The sequence below is a fragment of the Phaseolus vulgaris genome, chromosome 10 (assembly GCF_051622355.1).
Source record: "Phaseolus vulgaris cultivar YP4 chromosome 10, ASM5162235v1, whole genome shotgun sequence".
NCBI lineage: Eukaryota > Viridiplantae > Streptophyta > Magnoliopsida > Fabales > Fabaceae > Phaseolus > Phaseolus vulgaris.
This window is the reverse complement of record NC_143507.1, coordinates 34,818,295-34,845,120: the sequence shown is the minus strand read 5'-3', so window position 1 is coordinate 34,845,120 and position 26,826 is coordinate 34,818,295. Positions and strand designations below refer to the sequence as shown.

At 37.0% G+C, this 26,826-nt stretch overlaps 1 pseudogene; it reads left to right on the top strand.

Moving 5' to 3' along the window:
* The first annotated feature begins 22,289 nt into the window (after positions 1 to 22,289).
* LOC137818221 (uncharacterized) lies at positions 22,290 to 26,176 on the top strand (annotated as a pseudogene).
* Positions 26,177 to 26,826: the final 650 nt, after the last annotated feature.

The following is a 26,826-nucleotide window of genomic DNA, read 5'->3' as shown; positions in this document are numbered from 1 at the left end:
CTATGGAGGGTGTTTGTATGGTTTCGCTGGTGACCAGGTGGAGGTCAGGGGATACATAGAATTGAGGACTACGTTTACAGATGAGGCGGGTTCGAGAACGGAGAAAATCAAATACCTTGTTGTAAACGCCCCTTCAGCATACAACATCCTGTTGGGAAGACCCACGCTCAACAGGATAGGCGCTATACCGTCGACCCGGCACATGAAGGTGAAGTTGCCGTCTATGGAGGGGGTGGTGATCACCATCAAATCCGATCAGAAAGAAGCGAAGAAGGGCTATGAGAATAGCCTGAAAAACAAGAGATCGGTGAGTTACGTGACGACCACCCCGCCTCCCGGTGTGAAGCCCAGATCGACGGTAATAGAAGAGACCGCCGGAAGAGACGTGGAGATGGTGGATGCTGAGCTGGGGGAGGGGAACGCCGGTCTGGAGGAAGAAGAGGCAAGGAATCGCCCTGAGGAAGCGAGAGAACTGGGAATCGCCAGGGCGGTGATCGCCAGAGAAACCAGACCAAAACCCGTCGAGCAGTGGCTCGAGAGAGAGATCGGGGGAAAGATCTTCAAGCTGGGAAGATCTCTGGAGGTCGAGCTCCAGGACCAGATTGCTAAGGTGATAGAACGGCATCTGAATGCCTTTGCATGGTCCGCTTCGGACATGCCCAGGATCGATCCCGACTTCTTGTGCCATCATCTGGCGATGGACAACTTGGTGAGACCAGTGCGACAAAGAAGGAGAAAGTTCAACGAGGAAAGGAGGCAGGCGATTAGGGACGAAACGCAGAAACTCCTCGCTGCAGGCCACATCAGGGAAGTCCAGTACCCTGAATGGCTGGCAAATGTCGTGCTGGTGAAGAAGAGTAATGGGAAATGGCGCATGTGCGTCGATTTCACTGATCTGAATAAGGCCTGCCCAAAGGATTCATAACCTTTACCAAGCATAGACGCCCTGGTGGATAGTGCTGCAGGGTGTAAGTTGTTGAGCTTCCTGGATGCCTTCTCGGGGTACAACCAGATCAAGATGCATCCCATGGATGAAGAGAAGACTGCCTTCATGACCGAGAGATCGTGCTACTGCTACAAGGTGATGCCGTTTGGGCTGAAGAACGCGGGGGCCACGTACCAGAGGTTGATGGATCGAGTACTTGCGCCAATGCTGGGAAGGAATGTGCAAGCATACATAGATGACATGGTCGTGACCTCGCCAGAGAAAAGCAAGCATGTTGCAGACTTGGAGGAATTGTTCACGACGATCGCCAAGTTCAAGTTGAAGCTGAATCCAGAGAAATGCATCTTTGGCGTGGAGGCTGGAAAGTTTTTGGGTTTCCTCCTGACTGAAAGAGGAATAGAGGCCAACCCGGATAAGTGTGCCGCCATCTTGGCGATGAGGAGCCCAGCCACCGTGAAGGAAGTACAACAACTAACAGGTCGGATGGCCGCCCTGTCTCGCTTCGTGTCAGCTAGCGGAGAGAAGGGCCTCCCTACTTCCAGTGCTTAAGGCGCAATAACAAGTTTGCTTGGACGAAGGAGTGCGAGGAAGCCTTCATCAAGCTGAAGGAGTATCTGGCGAGCCCGCCGGTTTTGTGTAAACCGCTGGTGGGAACCCCTCTCAGGTTGTATTTTGCTGTAACTGAGAGGGCGGTGAGTGCGGTGCTCGCCCAGGATCAAGATCAGGCTCAAAAGCCTATTTATTTTGTTAGTAAGGTGCTGCAGGGCCCCGAAACGAGATATCAGGCCCTGGAGAAGGCTGCGCTGGCGGTGGTATTTTCGGCGAGGAGGTTGCGCCACTACTTTTATAGCTTCACGATACTGGTGATGACTGACCTGCCCATCCAGAAAGTTTTGAAGAAGCCCGACGTTGCGGGAAGGATGGTGAAGTGGGCAGTAGAGCTGTCGGAGTTTGAAATTAAGTATGAGCCCCGAGGCCCGATTAAGGGGCAAATCTTCGCAGATTTCGTGGTCGAGCTCTCATCTGAGGCAACACGAGTTGAAGGGGACGATTTCCGTTGGGTGCTCTCGGTGGATGGATCGTCGAACCAGCAGGGTAGCGGTGCTGGAGTCATTTTGGAAGGACCCAACGGCGTGCTGATCGAACAATCTTTGAGGTTTGCCTTCAAGGCCAGCAACAATCAAGCAGAATATGAGGCGCTGATCGCTGGGATCTTGCTGGCAAAAGAGATGGGAGCGAGGGTGTTGATGGCTAAGAGTGACTCGCTAGTCACAGGGCAAGTAACAGGCGAGTTCCAGGCTAAAGATCCACAAATGGCGGCTTACCTGGAGTATGTGCAGGAATTGAAGAGTTCATTTGCCTCCTTTGAAGTGGTGCATGTGCCCAGGGAGCAGAATGCCCGAGCTGACTTGCTGGCCAAGCTCGCCAGTTCAGGAAAGGGGGGTAGGCAGAGGACGGTGATTCAAGAAACTCTGAAGACGCCGAGAGCATTTGTAGCAGATCACCTGGTTCTTCAGATAAGCAGGTCGACGGAAAAAGCGGCAAGAAGTCACAGGTCTTTGACGCAAGAAACGTTGAGATCGCCGAGAATTAGAGCATGTCGAGGAGAGAAGGTGAACATGACGCAGGTCTGCGCTACCCATGAGCCAGACACCTGGATAACACAGTACAAGCGGTGCCTGGCAGATGGCCTTCTCCCGCTGGATCCGACAGAGGCTAGGAAGATAAAGAAGAATTCTAGCAAGTTCACATTGATTGATGGCGAGTTGTACAGGTTTGGGTTCACTCACCCACTCCTGGAATGTGTGCTTGGCGAGAAGTGCACGAGAATCATGGCAGAGCTCCACGAAGGGATATGCGGAAGCCACGTCGGGGGACGAGCTCTGGCCGCAAGGACTCTCCGTGCAGGGTACTACTGGCCAACGATGAGAGAAGATTGCAAGAGGTATGCACAGTGTTGCAAACAATGCCAACAGCACGCCGATTGGCACAAGGCGCCTCCCGAGGAGTTGAAGTCAATTTACAGCCCTTGGCCGTTTCATACTTGGGGAATCGACATCCTGGGACCATTCCCGCTGGCGATCAGGCAGATGAAGTACTTGGTGGTGGCGATTGAGTATTTCACCAAGTGGATCGAAGCAGAACCAGTGGCCCAGATCACCGCACAAAAGATCGAAGGTTTTGTGTGGAAGAACATTGTGTGCCGGTTTGGTGTGCCCAAGCGCCTGGTGTCGGACAATGGGACTCAGTTTGCAAGCCACCTATTGAAGAAGCTGTGCGAAGGGGTGGGAATTCAACAGGTGTTTGCATCCGTCGAGCACCCTCAGACAAATGGCCAAGTAGAGTCAGCTAATCGGGTGTTGCTGAGAGGTTTGAAGAGAAGGCTAGAGAAAGCCAAAGGAAGCTGGGCTGAGGAGGTACCCCGTATAGTCTGGGCGTACCACACCACCGAACAGTCAGGAACCCATGAGACCCCGTTCAGCTTGGTCTATGGGTGTGATGCAATGATTCCAGTAGAAATCCAGGAGAGCTCGCCGAGATTCCAGAACTTCGTAGAGGAAGACTCGAATGAGGAGAGAAGGTTGAACCTGGATCTACTGGATGAGGTCAGGGAAGAGGCGAGATTGAAAGCTGAGGCGGTGAAGAGAAGGATTGAACGAAGATATAACTCGAAGGTGATGCCGAGACAGTTTAGAGAAGGCGACCTGGTGATGAGGAAAGCCCACCAGTACGAGATGGAGAATAAACTGTCGCCCAAGTGGACGGGACCGTTCAGAATAACCGAGGCGCTCGGGAACGGTGCCTACCGCTTAGAGACATTGGAAGGAGGGGCGATTCCTCGCACTTGGAACGCCACGCACCTCAAGTTGTATTACAGTTAAGAAGCTTTGTAAGTAAAGACAAACACGAAGTTATATTACAATGTCTCTGTCAAACAGTTTGAAGGGGGCACTCTTTTTTCCCTAAGGAGGGTTTTTAATGAGGCCACCCAATAAAGAGAAGTTTTCAAAGTTTAAGTTGTTTTAGATTGCATGCTTGTTGTTTTCAGAAAAGTTTTGAAGAAAGACCTTGTCACTTATATGTGACTTAAGGCAAGTTAAAGATATATTGCATGCTTTCTAAAAAGTTTTAAGTCCTCACCGTCTTTCGGCGATCGGAGGCATCAGTTAAAGTTAAAGTCCTCATCGTCTTTCGGCGATCGGAGGCATCAGTTAAAGTTAAAGTCCTCATCGTCTTTCGGCGATCGGAGGCACGAGTTAAAAAACCTCAACGCCCTCGCGCGTTCTGAGGCGAGATAAAGACCTCCTCGCCGTCGAGCGAGTGCAGGCGAGGAAGAGCGAAAAGTCCTTGGTGTTTCTGGGGGCGAGAAGATGTAACCCTTGGGGCAATGTAGAGGCACCAGCAAAAAGTCCTCAGTGTTTCTGAGGGGAGAGGAGATGTAACCCCCGGGGCAATGTAGAGGCAAGTTAAAGACCTTCTCGCTTATGAGCGAGTTCAGGCGAGTTAAAGACCTTCTCGCCTATGAGCGAGTTCAGGCGAGCTAAAGACCTTCTCGCCGATGAGCGAGTTCAGGCAAGATAAAATCCTTCTCATCTCGAACGAGTTCAAGTATGGTGTAAAGGGTGGAAGAAGTTTGGAGGATGGCTAAGGTAGGTTCGAAGAGAACGCCTAGCCACCCGGTCTCTTGTTCTGAAGCTCTGGAGGTAAAGAAGGATCCGGAAGGCGCCTCCACCCCCAGATGAAGGAACAATGGCCAAGTTGTGAAGGCAGGAAGAATTTGATATCGCCAAGAGTCTCTGGCGACCAGGAAAGGCTCAAGCAATGGCAAGAAAGTTAAGACCCGTTTTGATAAGGCAGATCGGATGAAGCTATGTCTTAAGCCATTAGTTGGGCTAAAGTTCGTTGTTTGAAGAATGATTTTACGCTAAAGTTCATTGCCTTGAGATTACAAGTTTTAAAAAGATTGTTATTTGAAATCGAAGTGGTTCGAAGCAGTTAAGTATATGCTCGCGCTTACAAAATCGCTAAGTTAATTTCTTGAAGAAAGTTGTGCAAAGAAAGTTAAAGCAGCTAGGGAAGTCGCAAAAGGAAATACAAAGACTTTATCATTAAAGTAAGTATTAGATTCAAGGCACATATACAGTAAAAGAAAAAGTTCATTACAATTATATGCAAGGGGAAAGCATAAAGGTAGTGGATGGAGGGAATTGATCAGTCTTCAGCGGGAACAACCTTCCCATCCACCACCTCGTTGTTGAGGGACACCATGTTGAGATCTAGATCGGGGAACAAGCAGGCAAACTGTTCCCGTGCGGCCTCGAATCCAGCAGCAAGAATTTGGGCAGAACTCAGATTAAGCTCTTCAATCTGTTTCTTAAGTTCTTCAGTTTGTTTCTTCAGCCCCTCGTTCTGCTACTCCAGCTCTTCAGCTTGCTTCTTGAGTTTTTCGATGGTTTCCTGAGCTTGAAGAAGGTCTTCAACAACCTTCTTGGATTCTGCCTGCACCTGGCCCAGTTCAGCAGCAATCTTCCCTTTTTCTTTGTTGGCTTCAGCAAGCTTAGCCATGGTATCGTCCCTCTCCTTCTCCACCTTTCCCAGGAAGACCTCCCGATCGGCTGACCTTTGTTCCAGTTTCTTCACCTTGGCGGCGTCAGTTTTAATCAAGGCCTCCAGGTCAGCCACTTTGACGCGATAAGGCACCAGCTTGCTCTCTAGCTCAATCTTCTCTTGAGCCAAGAGCTGTACCTTATGGCGGAGATCGGTGGCCTCCTTGCGCGCCACCCGGAGCTCGGTGCTCATTGCATCTTCTACTCGGGAGTGTTCAATCTCAGCGAGTGTCAGATTGCAGGATAACCTCTTCGCCTCAATCCTTATAGTGCCATTCTCAGTTCGAAGGGCGTAGAGGTCATCCTGGAGCTTCCTGGTGGAGCTCTCCACAGCTTTAGATATAATGGCGGGGAAATCCTCCGCCATCATCTTTAGTTTCGCTGAGAAAGGCTCCCACATCCTCGTGACCTCAAGGGAGAGGTTTGCTTGTGAAGGCACCGGGTGGGCTCGTTGTTGGTTTTCGCCGCCACCCTCTTGAGTTGGTTGCTCCGCGGGTGCTTCTTGGCGTGGCGGCGACGTCAGGGATTCAGTAATAAGAATTGGAGAGTGGTGGGCACCTTCATCCCCGATTGGCGCAACGTTTGCGGTTGAGGCATTTGAAGGAGGACCCCCTCCAGCTGATACATAAGGCGTGGAGGCGCTAGGGGGGTCCTCCATGAAGTTAGGCTCGGCGGCCTCAACCACAGGAGGCGCAGATGCCAAAGGGATCGCTTGGACTGGTGAGGCGGGAGCTGGTGGAGGAGGCAATGTTGGAGGCGGGGCAGGTGTAGATGGTGGTGTTGATGTTGGAAGAGGGGGTGGAGCAGATGGTGAAGAAGGTGTCACCCTCTTCCTCTTCGTGACGAGGCCATCTTCAGTTGCCTCGTCGTCTTCCTCTTCCTCCTCATGGACTACTTGGGGGGCTTTCCTCTTTGGTTTCTTGAGGACAAGCTTTTTACGTTGGTTGGCGGGTTGGACATCGGGAGGAGTCGGGCCTTTGGGTGGCGATCTGCCCTGAGCGGCGGCGATCTGCCCTGAGCGGCGGCGATCTCCACCACAGAGTTTGGCACGGTTTGGGAACCCGATGCCAACCCGTGGGTTCGGGTGAGCGCCCTCAGTTCAGCGAGCTTGCCCTGGCGCAACATATGATCTGCATAAAGCAAAAATGCATGGGTTAGCTCAGAGAGAAAATAAATGCATAAGGCAGTATGCAGCAAAGCAGATAAATGATGCAGAAAAATAAAACCAAAGTCTTGCGCACAACGCACAAGACGCCCAGAAACAGTTAACAGAGGTAATATCAAAAATAAACTTAGACGTTGAGGTGAGTTCTAACCTATGCGAATTTCAAGTTGATCTTCGAAGAACTCGAAGCTGATGAGCGTGGTGGTGAGGAAGGTGATGTTGGCATCTGCCACACTCTTCCAGAAGAAGCAGAGGTCCCTGTCCAAGGCACCCATGCTATCAGGACTCCTTGGCCTCCTGAAGCTGCTTTTGGACTCTTTGTTCCCCTTGTTTACCCAATACAAGGGGAAACCGTCGAGCAAAGAAGCGTCCTTGTCATTGGGGCGCACCTGGACAAACTTGCCCTTCCAGTCTTTGTAAGATTGCTGGAAGATAGAGAGGATCGACCTCCCAGCAATCCCGTTCAAGCTTACCCACAGGCGATCTCCTGGGTGCTTGGCTTCAAAAAGGAATAAGAAAACGTCCACTGACGCTGGCAGCCCCAAGTGGTCGCACATTATTTGGAAAGCCCGTACGAACGCCCAGCTGTTGGGATGGAGCTGGGCGGCGGCGATGTCGAGCTCGGTGAGAAGCTCCCTTTCAAAGCGAGTGAAGGGAAACCTAAGTTTCACCTTCTTGAACAGGGTGGTGTAGACGAAGCAGAACAACCCGCCGTTGTTCCCCTTGTCGTCAGCGCACACGGGCAGGTCGGGGGGGCAAGGTAGCACCGTCATTCTGTCATCATGCTCCTTGTGAAACGATTGGTGAGGCTCATCCCCTTTCGTCAGTCGAAGAACCGCCCCAGCAGAGTTTACTGAGGAGGTTTCCTTCAGCAAGGTCGAGGTGGCCCATGGGTACAGTTTTTTGAAATCTGGAGAAGGCACGGAGGCTCCTCCGGCGACGGGTGGAGTGGCCTGAGCCAAGTTGGGGCGGGAGGGTGCAGGCCTCTCAGCCTGAGAAGAAGAAGCACCGCGTGCTCGCGGTGGGTTGTGTGCTTGTGAGGAGGGGTTTCGTGACGAAGGAGGAGGATTTGGGGTGATCTTTGAGCGAGTCATTGCGGAAGCTGCAAAGGAAGAAGAAAAGAAAAGGTAATCAGGACTCGCAGAGGCTGACTCGATCATGAACGAAGGGTGAAAAAACGAACGAATGAAGGTTCGTTGTAACGAAGATGAAGCCCTAAGTTGCGAAGAAGGAGAAATAGAAAAAACAACCCACAACGTATGCACCAGACAGTTAAAGGATGATGCGAATCGGTTAAGATGCAGGAAAACCCAGCAGAAGAAGGAAAGGAAGTACCTTTTTATGATCGGAAGAGTGATGAAGGAAGTTGGTGATTCAGGAGGTTGAAGAACGTTGAGAGCTTTTTGCAGAAGAGAGTTGGAGTGTCTGAGAATACGAAGAAAGTGATGGAACAGTGGAGCGAAATGAGTTTAAGGGTTTTTCGAAATGGGTTTGGGAAGCGCAAACGTTAACTGAAGGTAACCGTTGATGAAGCCATGTGTCGAGCGATGGGAGGAGTGTTTGGTGGAGCGTCAGAGAAGCAGAAAGTACAACCGCTTGAAATTCTGCGCCAGTGCCACGTAGATCGGTATTGACGTGACTCTTTTAGTCTTTTCGCTGGACAAGTCTTCGCTTAAGACTGGGGGGCTTATGTACCGCCCTGGTAGTCGGAAGTGATGACGTGGCATCAAGCTACAGTATAGGCGTGTTGACGAGACGCCAGGTTGGCAGAAGGGAAGGAAGTCGGGGGGCTCGTGAAGTCGCCAGTTATGAAGCTGGCGTGCTCCGATCTCCAGCATACTAGAACCGGCGGTCACCGGGTTAAAGATGAAGTCGCCAGATGTAAACTCAGGCGACCAAGTGATTAGAGATCGCCGGAGCAAGCACATCGCCGAAGATGAAGGTGCTGCAGATTATGAAGGCGGCCGGCAAGACCACAGGGAAGGTGTACGAAGGCACCCTAACTCGCCAATCCCAGTAGAGATCGCCCTCCAAGTTAGCTATGCACTGGGTAGCACCATGCATAACTAACTTAGCCAAAAGAGAGTCAGAAGCAGCGCCCAAGTCAAGGAGGCTCCAGATGATGGCACGTGTACGACTGGATGCGAGCCACGTGTCCAGGTGCGTAACTGCCAGGAGAGAGAAAGTGACCAGGTATATAAGAGTTTCCCAACGAACTTCTGAGGTACGCACGTTCAGATTGTATTCTTTACGCTTGCGAGTTCTTGAGCATACTGTGAGAGAGAACATTGCACGGTTCCTTGAGAGTTCTTGAGTGTTGCTCTTGAAGTATTCGGTGGTTCAGTCACTGACTTGGGCGTTGGAGTGCGATCGGCCGCAGCGGCGCCGCTCTGTTCTTTTGCAGGTTCTTGAGGTGGATCGTGACGAAGGACGGAGGTTGAAGCGGTGCGCACGTCGATCCAAGTTTGACGAGGCAAGTTCCAACGTTCTGGTCAACAGGCAGGATCATATATATATATATATATATATATATATATACGTATATGGGTATGTTTTGTGTTTCACATTGACCATTGCATTCTACATTTTCCTTTTACTCAAAGGTCACCCTTACAATGTCTATGTTAAGACAAAATACAAATTGTGTGAAAGATGTTAATCCACAAAGTGAAAATTGGATCCTGATAGCAAGGGTTATACGTTTGTGGTTTGTTTCTGATTTCAAGAAAACAAAGTTTCCATTCTCCATGGAAATGGTCATACAAGACAAAGATGTAAAATACTTTATCATTTTCTTTCATATTTTTTGTATTACAGTTTAATGTAATTTTTATAATCATGCTTAATGTTTGTTGCTATCTTTCAGGGTGATAGAATTCATGTTTCCGATAGAAGAACTCTAATTTATAAATTTCAAAATGATATTTTTGAGGATAAAGTTTATTCCTTCAATTTCTTTAGTACTAATTCGGGATCTTATCGCACTACCTGTCACCAATACAAAATCAATTTTTCAGTTTGGAACCAAAGTAACCTCTGTTGGTAATGATCTGGTCTCATATCCAAAACCTCATAACACACCAATTTCTGTGTTAAAGGCGCCTGGTTTTGATATAGACTACTTAGTCGGTTAGTAATATTCTTTTACTTGAACAGATTTCTTTGGACATGTTTTTAAATGAATATGTTTTTACAGATGTTATTGGAATATTAACTGGTGTGGGAACTGAAAGAGAGCTGAATAGATCAAGGTCAACAACTAAGTTAAATGCGATTTCTATTGAAGTTGATGGCTAAGCTAATTTGTACCATAACGAATCCAAAATATTTGTTCTTACAATTGTAATTTTAACTTACAACAGCTACCACATTGAGTGTACTTTATTTGGTAACTATGTTGATGAGCTCAATGCATTTCTGTCATCTGGAGAGCTGGAAAATATTGTCATCAGTGTGCATTTTTCTAAAGTAAAAATTTTCCAGGGTATGTGAAGTGATGAATTTCTAATTTATTTAAATTTTTTTATTTGATTATTTTATTTACATTGTATTTGTTATAAAACAATGCATTATATTTTAATGTAGACAAGGTTTTTATACAAAATTGTTTGGACTGTACGAAAATAATATATAATGATAAGTCCAAAGATGCAACCGAACTCAAGAAAAGGTTAGTTTAATATATTATTTTTCGATAATTAAAATGTATGAACCTTTCTAACTACAACTTTTACATGTGTAGGATGATTGAAAGTACAGATTCTCCTACACAGGAACTCAGTCAATAGTGTGACTCTGGAAAACAGAATGTTGAGGATGAATTCATCAGCTTCATTCATAGAAATACTATTCAAGGCTTGAAAGATTGCAAAGAGGTATTACTAATGTTTTTTAACAGTTTATTGAAATGGATTATTAATATTTTAAGATCATTTTTTTCTTTTTACAGGAAAGCACTTTTGTTATCTTAGCTACAATAAAACATATTGTGGCTGATGACGATTGGTGGTACACAACTTAGTTATGCCCCAAAATGTTTTTTTGGGAGAAATGTAACAAACATGTTATCAAAGTCCAACAGAGATAGTGTTTGTACTTGCTTGAATTTATTTTTAATTACATATTACATATTTCTTAATACTTATTACTTATTATATTATTATATTAATTATTTTTTACTAATTTTAATTAATAATTTGTTAATAGTTAACTATTAATTATATTCGTTAAATTATAGATAGAATTTGTAAAACTTTATGTATTTTATATTTCAGGTATAAGCTGAAGCTGCAAGTGATTGATGAAACGGATTCCACGACTTTCGTTCTATTTGACAGGGATGCCACTACACTGATCAATAAATCTTGCGCCGAATTATTTGAAAGTCATGATAAGGTAAATTATCGAACCATGCATTTGTTTATTTATGCATATAAGAAAAGGTTATTATATTAATTGATATTTTTTTGTTAATATTTAGAACGGTGATTCTGGTGTACTACCAAAAGACTTTGATCTTTTGTTGACAAAACTGTGTTGTTTAAAGTTGGTTGTGTTAAAGATCAATCTCTTAGTTTGATCAATCGTTTCGTGTCAAAAAAGTTTGTATTGATGATAGTACTATACAAAGGTTTTGTGAAGGTCTTGTTGAAAATGTGGTATGTTTCCTAATTTGAGTGTATTCTTACTTACATTTTACCCTTAAATTCGTTATTTATACTGTTTTTACTTAATTTAACTTAGTTGTCATTTTGTGAAGGAACTTCATTCTCATAAGAAAAGACGGTGTACTATTAAAGATGTCCAACAGGATGAGTCTTCTGTACCACTTTCTCAGGTAATTATCATTTAAAGTATTAACTTAAAAAAGTGAATAATTTACTCCTACTAATATGTTTTGCTATCATCGCAGGATTTATTTAATAAATTCTCCACTAAAGCTGCTGAATTGCAATCTAAAACTATTGATTTAGGCAGTGATAATGTGTTAGTACCTGCTACTGAATTTGTTGCTCCACGGGTTACAAGAGATTTTGCTTCACCTGCTCACACACCTGATGATTATCCCACTGAGGATATTAAGGAAAAATATCAAGATCGAAAAAGGAGTAGTATAATTTCATACTGTTTCTCTAATGTTTTGTTACTTGAATGATCTATTTTCATGTATTGTAGACTTTCTTTAATTTCTATGTAGAACATATTATGATGTATTAGTACAATTCTATTTTTAAATCTCTTTATGTAACATTGTTGGTTTCATATGTTTACATTATGTTTGAGGTACGTACTGACTTTATAGTTTATTTTGAAGTTGTTACCTGATTTGTTTTTTTTTTTCAATTTTATGTCTACATTTTAATTTATTTAATGAGTTTGTTTTTGTGTAATTCATATTATTGCATACTTTTTGTAATTATATTTTGTAACAATGGTTCTTTCATTAAATATCAGAATCCTAATGGTAAGTGCCTCAACTTTTACTTTTTCTTTAATTCATAAATTTATATAGAATTATATAATATTTTATTAATTATAATTTGTGTTTTTTTGTGAAGGTTATTGAAATATTGTTTTCCTTTCCCAGGTATTATTTTTCCTTTATTACAAGTATTGTTTTCCTTTATTACAGTTATTGTTTTTTCGTCAATTCATTTTTTATACATAATATCTTAGTATGTGATAAAAAAGAAATCTTTGTGTAATGATATGTTTGTCCTTACGAAGAAAGATTTTTTAAAAAAAAATAAATTCCCCTCACACTCAACCTCTAAGGATTCAAACGGATATAGAGGATAGCATTAACTACGTGTCAGAGCAATTAATGCATCACTTCATTTTTTAATTTTTATTTTTGCATAAACCGTCTCTTCTGTATCCTTTACACTTTTTTCAAAGTATTCATTTCATCTTCCAAGACTAATTAATTAAAAATTATGGATAGAAGTAATAATTACAGAAGTTAAAAATATTATATTTTAAATTTAATATGAAATTATATTTTCAATTTTAAATTTTAATTACAGGTATGTTATTTAATGTTAGAGGTTAGGGTTTAAGTATTTAATTTAAATATATGTATATATGTATATATATATATAATATATATAATATATTAATAATAATTATATTATATTTATTTTATACTTATGTATATGTTTATTTATTATTTAGTTTTATAATATATATATATATATATGACAAATTATAATACAGTTTTATGTTCACTATTTTAATTTATTATTATATAATGCTAATTAATTATACGTGTCATTAATATTCATTTTATTTATCTATTGAAATAATTGTATTTTTATTAATTAGGATTTTTTATTTTGTTAATAACTTATTTAAACTGAAAAAACCCTGTTGTATAAGGCAATGTAAAATGGAAACGTCAAAGAATAATTACAGGTAACAACTCACCTACTCTGCATTTTAAAGTTTTGTCTTTTCATTTTTTTTTCTTTACTTTAATATTATTTATTTATTAATTATTATTATTTTTTCTTAATTTATTTTACTATCATAATTGGATTTTAATTATTTTATTATTATTTAATATAGTAACTGAAAAGACATGTTGCTTCAGAGAAAACTTAGCGTGGATTTGTGACTGAAAAGGTATGATTGCTATATATAAGTAACGTAGGACTTTTTATTACTCACAAACCTATTGATATCTTCTTTTTAACTTCTTAAATTACTCTTCTCTACTTGTACCGATCAGGTCATCGGGTGTGACGACGTGTTTGGTAAGTGACTACGTGGGGCGTGCTTAGCGGGACACGTGGACAAGAGAAAGGTGAATGGTCCAGAAGTAAGCATAGTCTTCGTTTGTAGAAGTGGAGTTCTGCAGTGTACATAGTCGGTTGTCGTCAGGTTTTTGTGTCATCGCCGTGTTCGATAATGGAAGATCAGGTGGTCTGACATCGCCACAAGAAGCACATCGCCGGGTTTCCCAGTAAACTTAGTTGAAGCTATTGGAGGTTCAGGCGAGTAAGTTCAAGCGTGTAAGTTCAGTAAAGGTGATTGTTACGTCAGCATGGAGCGTGAAGGTCGAGTGAGTTGGAGGAAACAGCTTGCCCATCGACGACGGGATTCCCAGAGTGGACATTCGTCGATGGCGAGGTTTCCTCAGCTAGAACATGCATGGCGTAGCAATGAGGAGGGTGGCACTTGCGACGAGCAATATCACAGAGACGGTGTACTTTGTTGCATTCGATACTCGCCTTGTTGGGTGGTGTTCCAGAGCGTGCTACGTGCTAGATTACTCCTTGAATAAGAGGCTTGGCCGCGCGACTGGTTACTACATAGAAATGACGCTCAAGTTACCCCAGCCCAGATGATGACACGTGTAGGGTTGGGTACTACCAGTTACCCCAACCCAGATGACGACACGTGTAGGGTTGGATGCTACATAGAAATGACGCTCAAGTTATCCTAGCTCAGATGATGACACGTGTAGGGCTGGGTACTACCTTTTACCCTAGCCCAGATGATGACACATGCAGGGTTGGATGCGAGCCACGCGTCCAAAGCGTAACTGCCTGGAGAGAGAAAAAACCTAGGTATAAAGGTAAACTTAACAGAATTTGTAGAGGTACGTTCATTACGGCTCATTGTTTTTTGGGTTGAAAGCACTTTAGTACGGTTCTACAACACTTAGTTTTCTCTCAGTTTTTGGGTGTTCCTGTGACTGACTTGAGCGTCGGAGCGCCACCGGCCGCAGAGGCGCCATCTTGTGTTTTCAGGTTCTCAGAGAGGCCATCGGCAGTGTGGACTTGAAGCGCATGTGGTGTTAAAGCTGGTGAAGAAAGATCGTGACGAGGCATCGTTCTTGAGCTTAGTCAACCGGCAGGATCACTACTTCTTCCCTACTTCCATCATCCTCATCTTTCTTTTTCTCATTGTCATGGTTGTCATTCCTGAGGAGATCGTAAAACTTTCTGCTCGAGGTTTATTTACAACAGTTAACATTCGTGGGGAGGTATGTTTTTGGTTCTGAAATTCCTTACTTTTCATAGTTTTTTCAGTTCTTTGAGTATTTTTATGGTTTTAAAATGGATAGAATGGACACGTGGATCGTGCATTCGCCATCGAGTTTGAAAATGAACTGGAGGAGGAATGGACCCTCAGCGGCAGTCAAGGCAATATTCATATAGTATATTATAACAAAGATATACTTTGTCCCCAAATTGTGTATGGATGGTCCCGTCTGAGTGATTTTTATGGGTTTAAAGGTGACCACAGTATATTGTTTCATTACGTGGGTAATAACTCCTTCAATATAACTATTTTTATGGGGGAGTTATATAAAATGATTATAAGAAAATTTCTGAAGGATGTTCAAGGGAGGTTGCCGCTCAACAATTGCCCCTTTATACATTTTGGCTTAAAGTTGAGTTCAAAACAGGTCTTTGGAGGATATGTGGTCAGTTTACCATCCTTTCTTTTTAAATGGATATTGATATATTCTATTTCTTTTATTAACTAATATTTTCGTTATTGTTTAAGGATTTGCCTTCTCCTTTTGCTGAATATGTTCGTAGAGGGAAGTTCAAGAAGGTTAATCTACTTGGATGGCTACAAGATGTGGAATGCACCATTTTCAAGTCTAGGTTTCCTTCCAGAAGCGTTACACTCTGTAGCGGGTGGAAACAATTATGTCGTCTTCATTCTATTCGTGAAGATGACAAAATTATATTTGAATGTTATAACAAGAAGCCCTCTTCTGATATCAGGGTTCTACTACTGATGATGTGTCACTACAAAAGACTTAGTGCTTAGGATAATCAGTTATTGTTTTGAACTATATTAGTTTGTTTAAGTTAATTTATTTTTGCAAGTATTGCTTCATTTTGTTAGGAAGCATCCAGTTTCCACTTTGAGGAAACAAGAACAATTTATTTTGTTTACTCTTTATTTTTATTTGATTGTGGTTCTGTTTAATTAGCTTATTTTATTTCTTTGTATTTATTGTTTAGTGTTTCAATATTTTCAATATGTATACATATATACTTTTAATTTTTCATTTCTTATCTGGCATATTAATAATGCGTTGGCATTTCTAAATATGCTCAATGCTATAAGAATTTCCAGTATATTAAAAAAATCATAAGCCTGTTTTAGATTGTGGAATGCATGCATATTAATTGGATTTTCTATACATTGTTTATGTTTATATTGTTTATTATTAATTATTAGTTTATTAGTTTATTAGTTATTGATGTATTAACTATTTTTTTTTATCTCGAAACCTTTTGATGTACATGTGTTTGTTTTTCTGTATCATTTTTCTAATTTTTAGAAATTTTTATGAGTACTATTTCATTTTAAAAATATTTCTTATATATTTCTGGAGGTGACTTCATAGTTCAATATGAATTTGCCTACAATCTGTTTCTATTGGAAGAAACACACATTTTTTTATTTACAAGGACTTGATTTGGTATAATGTAATGAATTATACTTTTACTTGCACTAATTATTTTGGAGTATTTTTTTGCAGGTTGAACTTAAAGAACGAAGTTAGTCTTTAATACTTCATTTTTTTATGTATATGGGAACATAGTATAAGAAATCGTTTTATTTAATTTAAATTAGTTTAAATTATTATAATGTATGGATAAAAATTATTCTTTCACTTTTTTACATATTATTTGTGCCTCCTTCACATTGTAAAATTGTGTAATTTTAATGTTAATTTTTTTTGTATTATATTTAATTTAATTTAATTAAATTCAAACTTCTGAATTTCACTATTTCTATATTCTTCACTTTCACAATTTTTATATTTAGCCTTAATTTTTTTGTATTATATTTAATTTAATTTAATTAAATTCAAACTTCTGAATTTCCCTTTTTCTATATTCTTCACTTTCACAATTGTTATATTTAGCCAGACTTATTATAATGTTAAAGTTCAATAAAAGAAAAGTTAAAATGTTGAATAGCATAAAAATATTGTTAAGAAAAATTAAAATAGCCGAAGAAAGGAAATATATATTATTTCCAAATAAAAAAAAAAGTTGTATAAAGTAATATTTAATACTTCGAGAACTTTCAAGTAATTATTAGTTCCACACTGAGTACAAATTTCGAAGTTAAATTAAAAAATAAAAATAAAAACAAATTAAAATAAATATAATATTAGTGTAGATTCAAAATGACTTAATAACACAATTTTCACTATAAATCATTAACAAGTGACTGAGGAAGATTCTGGAAAAGCACATAAAGTTGGTTCTCCTAATATTAGTTCAAACTCATTTGCCCCTTATCATCTTCATCTTCTTCGACATTCATAAGCCAACTGATATCTATTTTTTACATTTTAGAAACAACATTTGTCTCAACATCTTCTTTTTGTTCATTATATCAGATACCAGATCTGCTCTCCATGGTCTACTATGTTTCTGCTTGGTTCTGGGAGATACAACTGAAACGCTGTAGAACGGAAAAAGGTAATTAAAGCTTGGATCTTTTTTCATTCTAACCATAAATATTAATTAAAGGTGCATGCATTTTATAAAAAAATGTTGTTATATATAATATTTCTGTATTCTTAAGCTTTAAGACATAAAATCTCTTTCTCTTCTACTTTGATTTCCCAATATAGAACTTGGTAACCATAAGCACTGTAGAGGTATCCATGGAATGGAAAAGGTAATTAAAGTTTGGATCTTTTTTCATCCTAACCCTAAATATTGATTAAAGTTTCCATTTTTAAATGTTTTAAGTTCACATATTTAAGGTATATACATTTCATAAAATAATATGCTTATAATAATCATTTTAAGTTTTGTTTTAGTGAAATTAGTAAATACAAAATGAGATATCTGTTTTAGTCACTTTTTTTTGGCGGTATACATATACTACATGTTCTTGCATGCTGGGTATTATTTCAGATATATCCAATGCAAGGATTCCTTTTTTTTGTTAAACAAAAAAGTTGTTCTACAATGGTGCAAAAGAAAGTTAGCCAAAGTTCCTTTTTTTTTTTTTTTGCTTAATAGGGTTGTCAGATCAGGGTATATTTTTTTTAAATTGATGTACTTTATGTTTCTGTTTTTGGAGCTTGCTTCGTTCTTCTGTGGTTTAAGAGTTGATTGTTCCTAGATAAATGTCGGTCCAAATATATTGCTATATTTAATATTTACTATATATATTATTATATATACAATCTGATAAATTTATTCCCTATATGTTTCCTCTTTCAAAAATCAACCAACAATTCATTAATGAGAATGCTTAAAGTAGAACATTGTTCTTTTGCACTGGAATAGGAATTTGTTTTCATATCTTAAAAGTTAAGTTCCCCTTTTTCACAACAACTTCTAGACATGCATTGCATGACCTTTCTTCATTGAACATTGATACTACCTAAATTTGTAAATGTTTTTATTGTTCTTATTATTTGATTTTTTAAGAACATTACATTTCAAAGTTTGATTGTTTATTATGGAAAATAAAGAAAAATTGTGCAAGTGTTATCCCTTTTCAAAGTTAGATTTTTGGTTTAACATTTTTAAATATTAAATATCATTATTATATAATTAAATATAAATAGATATTATTATTATATAAAAATATTACACATTTTTTTCAATATTTTAATATTTAATTAATAACTGTATTATGTCAAATTAATAACATATACCGTCAAAATTGACGCCAAAACAAAGCTATCGTGAAAAATATATTTTACACACTTACTCCTGAAAACAGTACATACTTTTATGGCTGAAAATATTTGTTCTTACTACAATACTCCTGAAGTTCAGTCATTCAACTTTCAATAGTTATGGAGCAACTGAAGCAAAATATTAATAGAAGAAATGGGATTGTTAGCCTTTCTCAAACAAATTCTAATGCATCAGGTATAGCAACTACAATGTATATTTATATTTTTAAGTGTCATATATACATACATATAGATATAGATATATATTTCAAAATTATTTTCAGAAAACAATTTCATAGTCTATTATGATGTATATATAATCAACCCTTATGCCAATTTATGGTAAAAATATATAAAAAAAATAAATGGTATGTTATAGTTCTTAATAGATTTATTGTTTGTTTATGATTTGACCTATTTTTTTACATGATTTTATTTTCCAGAGAATCAAAATCCAAACACAACATGCATATTTGAATCCAACAATGGTAAGCATAACTTTAAGTATATTGTTTACTTCAAAGTACTATATGTTATTTATTTATGATTTTCTTTGTAATTTCCTTTTTTTTTTAGTTCTCGTAGCTGATAATGGAAAATATGCCAGAAGTAATATATTGTATGAATTGCGAAGCAGAAAAGTCAAAACAGCAGGTAGTGAACATAATTACCTTTTTTTTATCATTAATAATACTAAATGTCAAAATTTATCCATGTATTTTTATTTTGAAACATGTTAATCCAAATGCAATACACTTAACTCATATAATTCTATGAACTTAATTTTACTGGTATGTAATTTTTTTATTATATATATTTAAAAATTAGGTTCATAAAAGAAGTTAATAATCAGTTATGATGTAAGAGTGAATGAACTCTCAACACAATTTATGGTAAAAATATATAAAAAAAAATAGATCGTATGTTATAGTTTTTAACAACTTATTATTTTACATGGGTTTTATTTTCCAGAGAATCAAAATCCAAACACAACATGCATATCTGATTCCAACAATGGTAAGTATAACTTTAAGAATATTCTTTACTTCAAAAGTACTTTATCCTATTTATATATGATTTTCGTTGTAATTTTTTTTATTTTAGTTCTCGATGCTGATAATGGAAAATATAACAGAAGAAAAAGAAGAAATATATTATATAAATTGCATAGCAAAGAAGTTAAAACAATAGGTAGTGAAACCTAAATACCTTCTTTTTATATATATTTAGATTTAAATTTATATTTAAAATATAATTAACATTATTTGGCATCCCTTTACCTTATTTATCACTCATTCTGACTTATTGTTGTAGGTGGAAGTACTCCTAACTCATTTGAAGATCTTTATTCTCTAGCATCGCGAATTATGATAACAAATATCCCTGTTTATGAGAAGTTTACTCCCAACAATCAATTAATGCATTCAACAACCAAAGTATTGTCATCAATGAGTACTGTTAGTAATGTAGAATTGCTTCAAGGTTAGTGAAAACGTATTATAAATTTTATTCATTACAATTTAGACTAATACTACATCAATAAACATTTGAATTTTTATATATACTGTTTTTGTGGAATCAATTTTTTTTTATATTAATCAGATGTTGCCAAATCTGCAAGGGTAGAGGGGGAAAACTTCATTTATGATCAGCGAGAAAAGGTTGATCAAACAAGAGGTAATAACAATGACATTTTATTTCATTTAACTCTCGCAATATGTCATTCAATGAAATTTGTAATTATATTACTAAAGTCAAATCTTATGCCTAATTTATTTTTTTGTAGGTCAAACTATTCTGAACTCAATTAAGAAATTTTTGTGTCAAACTTCTCAAAATACAAGCATAAATGATTCTATCTGTGCAAAACTGACTCCTGACAATGAATTCAACACCATGCATTCAATTCCAAAAGTATTGTCATCAATGAGTACAGCTAGTAATGAAGAATTTGGGCTTACAGTGCAACTTCATGGTTAGTTCGAATGGATCATTCAATTGTTTTGATTACAATTATAGTATTATTACAAATATACAGACAATTTAGATTTATTAAGTATAGTACTACTTTATGTTTTACTATATGTTTTCTAAATCAGCTGAAATCATTAAGTAGTAATAATTATCATATATATATATATATATGGTTCAAACACACTGAAATGCTAAAGTTCTTCAAATCATTGTTCAAAGATTAAGTTTAATGTAAAATAATTTATAAGTTCTTATATACTGATGTTAATTGATTTATCTTATTTGATCACTCATTGAAATTTTTTTTTGTAGGTCAAAGTACTCTTAAATCAAATAAGGATTTTGCTTCTCAGACATCTGGAATTACAGGCTCAAATTTCCTTTCTTCTCATAACCTTACTCCTAAAAATGACTTAAACATGATGAATTCTACTACCAAAGTAATGTCATCAATGCAAACAATTACTCATGGAGACATTACCCTCACTCAACTTCCTCATGGTTAGTTTACGATCCATGATTCGTTATATTTGATTACAATATCTAGCAATAGCACATTAGAATTTTATTTCTTTATTTATTTTTTAAATATTTTTTTTTCTTTGTATTTGTGCACATTTTGGTAAAGCTACAAAAGGGTGATCAAGCTAGAGGTAGTAGAAATATAAATTGATTGAAAATTCATTTAATGAAAGACATACTTTTTTAACCTAAATCATTGTGTTTCTCAATCAGTGACCCCTAAGAATCATTTGAACGTGATGGATGCAACTTCTCAATCATTGTCATGTTTACAAACAATTTGTACTACCCCTAAATTTCAAGGTTAGTTCAGAAAACCAATGTAAATTATTTTTTGTTATTCCTTTTTGTCAATTAAATTTCAAAATCATACTCATGTTTTAGTACTAATTAATTGTTGCTTTGGAACATATTTTCTCCCGGTAATTCAGTTGCAGGGAGTGTAGGGTATGTATTTAGTAACACACTAAACTTACATAACAAGTCCGGTACACACAGTGTTCAAATCATTGAATCAGTGACTCAGAGATTGAATTTTGACAAAGATGTCCAAAATGAAGAAAATAATGGTACTAAAAATTGTTAATTTATAATTTTTTTTTTAATTTTGTAAAAACCACTTTCTTTTATTATTTTTGTTTCAGATGATACCAGACAAGTTTATAGTTCTGAATTATATTCAAAAGCTGAAAATGAAGGTGCATATCTTTAACTCTAACTTCTTCACTTCTTCATGCAAACTAAATTAATTTATATCAGAAAAGTAATAGATCACCTTTCTTAATTTTCTGAAAATAGCTATTGTTGAATTTGGACAACCTACTATTCAATGTGAATACTGCTTGGGCAAGGTCTGGTATGAAGAAAGATCTCAGAAATCTAAGACTTATGTTAACGTTGATTTTTCTATTTGTTGTCAAAAGGGAAAAGTACAACTCCCTTTCTTACAAGAACCTCCTAAATTGCTGTTAGATTTATTAAATGTGAAAGATAGTCGAAGTCAACACTATCTACAAAATATTAGAAGTTACAATAGTATGTTTTCATTTACTTCAATTGGGGGGAATATTCACTCTTTGATAAATGATGAATTTGGCCCTCCTCAATTTATTCTGCATGGACAAAACTATCATACGATTGGAAGCTTGCTCCCCAATAGTGGGTCATCTCCTAAGTTTGCACAACTTTACATATATGACACTTAAAATGAAGTGTCAAATAGATTATCTCACTTTGGGTATGTGTTATATTTAGTTACTTTAATGACTTACTTTCTATTTACTGGATTAATTCAAAGATCATTTTAATGATATATTTTTAAAAATTGCATGTAGGTCAAAAGTGAAAAATGTGAAGTTTGACAAATCCTTGATTGAAGATCTTACCAAGATGATTGATGACAACAATGTTTTGGCAAAAAGTTTTAGAAGAGTAAGAGATTTTGTACATGATGATGTAAATTCAGATTTTGCATTGAGGTTATTTAGACACCGATGCAAAGATCCAAGAGTGTACAATACTCCTACAACAGATGAGATAGTTGCATTAATTGTGGGTGATATGAGCAACATGGATATAGGGCGAGATATCATAGTGGAAAAAAATTCAGGACAAATGTATAGACTCCATGAAACACATACAGCCTTTATTCCATTACAATATCCATTAATATTCCCCCTTTGGAGAGGATGGGTATCAAGAACAGATTCCAATACGGAATTCTGGAAGTAACAGTAGAGAACGTAAGAGAAGTCGTATTTCATTAAGAGAATTTATTGCATTTAGAATTCCAGAAAGAAATGTGGAGTTTGGGAATATAGTCCATTCACGTCGATTGTTTCAACAATTTTTGGTTGATGCATATACAATGGTTGAAGCTCAAAGATTGTCGTTATAAGGCTAAACCAAAAAACAATCCGTTGTGATATTTTGCAAGGCGTACAAGAAGCAATGAATCGAGGAGAAACAAATTCTTCTGCAATTGGAAAGCGTATAGTTTTACCTTCATCTTTTACAGGAGGAATGAGGTATATGTTTAACAATTGCCAAGATGCTATGGCCATTTGCAAAACATTTGGATATTCGGATTTATTTATCACTATTATCTGCAACATAAATTGGTCAGAAATACGTGACTTTGTTACTTCAAAAGGATTAACTGCTGCTGATAGGCCAGACATTGTTTTTAGAGTTTTCAAGATGAAATTAGATCAAATGATGATTGACTTCAAAAAACATGACTATTTTGGCAAAGTTAATGCAGGTAATCCGTATTAACCCATATTTAACAGTTTCTTTGCTATATTATTATGTATTACATTTTGAAAAAAAAAAAATATTCTTTTAGGTATGTACACTGTGGAATTTCAAAAGAGGGGTTTACCTCATGCCCACATACTACTGTGGTTGGATGGAGAGAAAAAGTTAAGAAATCCAACAGATATTGATGGAGTCATTTCTGCATAATTACCCGATGCAATTTTATATCCTAAATTGTCGAAGGCAGTGACAACCTACATGATACATGGCCCTTGCGAGGTAAGTCAAATAAGTTCACCTTGAATGATTAATGGTAGATGTTCTAAATTTTACCCCAAGAAATTTAAACTGTTGAATACTATTGATGAGGATGGATATGCATGTTATAAATGTCAAGATAATGGAACATTCATTCTTAAAAATGGAATTAAGTTGGACAATAGAAATGTTGTGCCATAGAGCCCTTTGCTACTACTGAGGTATCAAGCCCATGTTAACACAAAATATTGCAACAAATCAAATTCAATCAAGTATTGGTTTAAATATGTGAACAAGGGTCCAGATAAAGCCAATTTGAAAATTACTAGTGCTGATAAAGACTCTACAGAGACCCCAATTATTGATGAAATTAAACAGTATTATGATTGTAGATACATATCTCCATGTGAAGTTGTGTGGAGAATATTTGCCTTTGATATTCATCATAGATGGCCTCCAGTTCAACGATTAACTTTTCATCTATTGTACGAGCAACCAATCCTCTTTAAAGACATTGATGAAATATTGAACTTCAATCAACATAAAAGAACAATGTTTTAGTTTGGTTTGAAGCTAATAAAATTTATCCATTGGGAAAAAATTTGACTTACTGTGAATACCCTAGATATTTTGTTTGGATGGCAGACAGAAGAGAGTGGAAGCCAAGGAAAATTGGTGTTAGTATTGGAAGGTTAACATATATTCCTGCAGGGTCAGGGGAATTATATTATCTGAGGTTATTGTTGAATTATCAAAAGGGTTGCTGTAACTATGATAATATCAAAACTGTTAATGGTTTCATTCACAAAACATATAAAGAGGCATGCTATGCAATGGGGCTATTGGCAGATGATAAAGAGTTTATTGATGCCATTATAGAGTGCAGTGACCTTGCTTTAGGAAATCAGTTGAGAAGACTCTTTGTTACCCTTTTAATGATGAATACTATGCCTAGACCAGATGAAGTGTGGAACAAAACATGGAAGTTGTTATCAAATGATATTTTATACCAAAAAAGAAAGGAGTTTGTCCTACCAGGTATAATTTTTTTTTATTTGAAATTTATAATTGTTGTATGACATATAATTTCTTTCCTAGGTCTTAGAATTGAACATGCTCAAATTCAAAACCTTTGTCTTCTACAAGTAGAAGAGTTATTAATTTCAAATGGTAAGTGTTTGAAAGATTTTCCAAGTCTGCCAGAACCTATTCATTCAGATTCTTTTATTTATCAAAATAGATTCATTATTAATTAATTGAATTATGACAAAATAGAAATGTCTGAAATGCATTGTTCTCTTTTTCAAACTCTTACTCCTAAGCAAGTGGAAGTCTATGAGAATATAATGACAGTAGTCTCGTCAGACCTTGGTGGTTTTTTTTTCTTATATAGTTATGGGGGAACTGGAAAAACTTTCATGTGGAAAACTTTGTCCACTGGTATTAGATCAAAAGGGTTGATTGTGTTAAATGTAGCTTCTAGCGGCATAGCTTCTTTGTTACTTCCAGGAGGAAAAACAACTCATTCTACCTTTTGCATTCCTTTGGTAATAAATGAAGAGTCAACCTGCAATATTCCTCAAGGAAGTCTTAGGGCCAAATTGTTGATCAAAACAAAATTAATTATATGGGATGAAGCCCCAATGATTAATAGGTTATGTTTTGAAGCCCTGGATAGAACTTTAAGGGATGTCATGAGAGCTGAAAGTGAAGAAAATGCTCTTAAACCTTTTGGTGGTTAAGTAATTGTATTGGGAGGAGACTTTCGTCAGATATTACCTGTTGTAAAAAATGGATCAAAATATGACATTGTGAAGGCAACAGTAAATTATTCTAACTTATGGAAACATTGCAAAATCTTAAAACTTACAGAGAATATGAGATTAAAGAGTCATACATCAATGCAAAGTCAAACAGAAATAAAAGAGTTTGTTGATTGGATACTTCACATTGGAGATGGAGATATGGAGTTAAATGAGTTAGGACAAGGAATGATTGAAATACCGGAAGAGAATTTAATTTTAGATGTTGAACAACATTTACTGTAGTTGGTTGAGTTTGTTTATCCCTCCTACATAAACAATGTGACATCTGATGGTTCTTTTGATGATGGTGCAATATTATGTCCAACAACAGAATGTGTGGATCAAGTGAATGAATTCATTTTATCATTAATACCGGGATCTGAAGTTACTTATTTAAGTTCAGACAGTCCTTGCGAATGTGAAGAACAAGAAAATGCTCAAGCTGAGTGGTTTACAACTGAATTTTTAAATGAGATCAAATGCTTTGGAATTCCCAATCACTGTGTTAAATTAAAAGTCGGAGATCCTATAATGCTTCTAAGAAATATTGATCAAGCCAATGGACTTTGTAATGGAACAAGATTACAGGTAACTCACTTGGGGAAAAATGTTATTGGTGCCAAAGTTATTACTGGGAAAAATATAAGTGATCAACTATTTATTCCGAGAATGAACTTGACTCCTTCGAAAACAGGTTTTCCATTTATGTTTCAAAGAATGCAATTTCCAATATCTTTGTGTTTTGCCATGACGATAGATAAAAGTCAAGGTCAAACTCTGAATAAAGTTGGTTTATATCTATCCCGTCCAGTCTTTACACAAGGACAGTTATATGTTTCTCTTTCAAGAGTAAAATCTAAGAAAGGGTTGAAGATATTGATTTTGGATAATAATGGTATTGCCACAAATTTCACTACTAACGTGGTTTACAAAGAAATATTCGAAAATGTTTGAAGTATTAACTTACAGCCTTACATATGAGGTATGAAAAATTATTTAATTATTTGAAATATATTTTTATTTATCATATTTTTTTTGTAATATATGAACAACAATTTAAGAACTAATATACACTATCTCTGATAGGTTTTGATCAATGCTTTTGTTGGACACAAATATTCATGGTCATCTTGAAAGTATGGTACGTATTCTTTATCAATTGTAGAATGTGTTAGATCCTATTCTGACATATCTTTGTCAAAGTTTGTTAATTTAATTAATGTTTTACATGAATTACTTATAAGAAGAAACAGTTTTGTAACATTAAAGTTAAAAAAGGATGAATCTCTAAAGCACTTCATGAGGATGCTTCTCTGAACCACTTCATAAGATTTATTCTCTTAAGCACTTGATGAGGTATGCTTACTTAAATTATTAATTTACATAATTTATTATTACTATTACAAAATTTCGTGTATCTATTTGTGTACTTAATCTATTATTCAGGCTCTTGAAAGGCAATGTGAAATTCTTGATTTATGGAGTCAAATTCTATTGAGGGCTACGGACTGGATGATCATATCTCATTCAAGATATTAAGGACAAATATCAACATTGATTGAAAAGGAAGTAATTTTAATGATGAAATTTTATGTATTATTAGC